Raw genomic sequence first — 2,782 nt, forward strand, 5'->3', positions numbered from 1 at the left:
TCTATCTATCTATCTATCTATCTATCTATCTATCTTCTATCTATCTATCTATCTATCTATCTATCTGTCTATCTATCTATCTATCTGGTGGTACCTCTAGACAGTCTGCCCTTCAACAATGGTGACATCCTGACAACCTCCTGCCCCTGACATAGCCACCCTTTCAGATCCTTTTGTCTTTATCTTGCCATAAGACACATTACTGCACTAAGGAGTGAGAGAGTTCTTCTTCTTCTCCTTCCTCGTTCTCGATGACAGCAGCTAGACAGCCAGTCCGATGTCGTGCACAAACTGTGCTGTTCGCTTCAAATCTGAGAGACTGCCATATGGCTTTCTCTCAAGGGGAGTCACATTCTGCCACGTCTGTGTACGAAGGGTGGCATAGCGCGGGCAGTGCTGAAGGACATGGTTGGCATCCTCTTGATCGTGTCCACTTTCACAGATCAGGGGGGAAAGTCAGTTTGACCATTTGGCTCGCTCCTTTCGGAGATGGACTTTAGACTCGAAGCCCCCCCCCCCCTCTTAAAAAACCTACTAGTGTTGATGGGGGCGTTAAACGTATTCCGTATAGTATATTCATTATTTTCACACCATCAAATTCCTTTGGCGATATGTGAGTGTGAAAGTAGCTGGCAGCTGGCGGGCTTGCATTGGCTGGGTCAGTTGTAGGCCTACGTTCAAACAAACCTGAATGTAAGGGGGGTTTGGAATCTGGTCGTTTTATTTATTTATTTATTTATTTATAATTCAATATTTTTCAGTAAAAGTTTTACGGCACCCGCAATACAATAAGGTCACATAAGTACCAAAGATTAGAGGTGTTACTAGAGAGTAACATAATAATATTCAGAACAGATAGAGGGGAGATAACGGCGATAGATGTTTGATCAGAAAGAAGGAGCAAACCACACCAGAGCACCCGCCAACCACCCATTCGTTTTATAAATAACCTTAGCACAGAGACTAAGCTGAAAATACAATTCTTTGTCCTCCCAATCCTGTTATAGTATGGTGCCGAGACAAAGACACTGCACCAAAGCCATGCCAGGGGGCTCTCGTGGCCTAGAGGTTAAGGTGTTCACTTTTCATTCGAAGGTCCCGGGTTCGAATCCGGGTCGCGACCGAAAAATTTTCATCTCTAAAATTGTCTCTTTTCACCTCCTCTCCTGTCCTCTAGCATGGTTCTGTCGTCTGCTTTCGTCTCCACTTTCTGCCCCCACCCCCTCACCTCCTTTGCCCCCTCCTCTGGGCTCCTACTCTTTCTTCAGCCTTTCTACTGATACTCCTTGGCTCCTTACAGCTGTCGCTCAGCCACACTCCTGATCTTATGGTAGGAAAGATCTACACCTAGCTTTCTCGGACAAGGGCGAAAAATCTCGGAGGTCCCGTGTGCAAGTTGCACACGTTAAAGATCCCTTGGTGTTCTAAAATCGATAAGAGGCAAAAGTCAATGTCCTACAATGTTTAATGTTTCCCGCGCGCTCATATGGCCTTATGCAGTTGTGAGCGCCGTTAAACATTTACCAACCCCCCCCCCAAACATTTTTAAAAAGCCATGCCAGAAGCTTAATCGTCATTTCCTCGTGAAATTTCTCAAGAGAATGTTTGTCGTCAAATGGCAGGACAGAACGCCAGCTATAAAAGTTCTCAAAAGGGCAGACATCGAGAGTCTGTTTCCTAATACGGGGTGCCCACTACGGCTGGATTGGGCCAAACGCCCGACTCGATCTCCTGAAACTGAAAACAAACACATTTGTTTTTGAGGCGATCGAGTCGGGCGATCGGCCCGATCGGCCTATCCCGTCCGTAGTAGGCACCCCGTATTAGCTCAAAGGGTTTCAACTTCGTAGGGCTGATGGTGTTGAAAGAATGCCTGATTTCAAAATCCCAAAGACAGTATTTATTGTATTCTGAGCTGTCCTTGAGGAAAGGTAAAATTGGCGCATAAACTATGGCTAAAAACACTTTGTCCCTAAGACTTTTCAACTTATATATAAAACAGTAAGTCAAGCTAAACAACACACGTGCCTATCCCTCTGTTTGTAAATTATATACTGGTGGAGTGTATACTGTCATCAACTTTGTACACAGTGAGCAGAAATAATGATTAGCCTAATGAGTGCACAATGCAGACACAACGTTGATAACGTTTGCTGACGACTCGAATTTGCTTTTCAGGGATTTCTTTTCTTTTTTTTTTTCTTTCCCCCCCCTTTTTTTTACATCCAATTCTTGCCTTCGTGAATATGAACGCATAATACATGGTATGTATACCTTCGATGTCTACAAAGCAGATGGAAGGTCTACTTAGAAGCCACAAAATTCTTTAGCAATCCGCTTTTTAAAAAAAACCCCACCAAAAAACAAGAAAGATATAACAACTCCGTTGTCCTCTCGTTTAACAGATTAAGGACAGCAATATTACGACCAAAAGGCATCGTGGTGAAATAAGGCACGCGTCAAAATAATGACATCGAAGAAACCACGTTTGGCAGTTTCTTAAAAATCAAACTTCTAGGGGCGGGGGGTGTCTCAACACCTTATATGTTCATTTGAAAACATTTACTGGGTGATTTTTTAATTTATTTTTTTATACTGAAAAACGTTAATTAAAGGTATAAAATAAAAATGTAAATTTGCAGTTTACAGGACTCTCAAACTATGTCACTCACTAAACGTTGGCGGCCATTTTCTCGCTAATTTCACCACTGAACTCAGGCAATCCCCACCGCCTTCTGCTGCAATTAATATCTCGACTATTCTTCAAGATAGAGAAGTGTGG

Source organism: Aplysia californica, unplaced genomic scaffold (genome assembly GCF_000002075.1).
Source record: "Aplysia californica isolate F4 #8 unplaced genomic scaffold, AplCal3.0 scaffold00237, whole genome shotgun sequence".
Lineage (NCBI taxonomy): Eukaryota > Metazoa > Mollusca > Gastropoda > Aplysiida > Aplysiidae > Aplysia > Aplysia californica.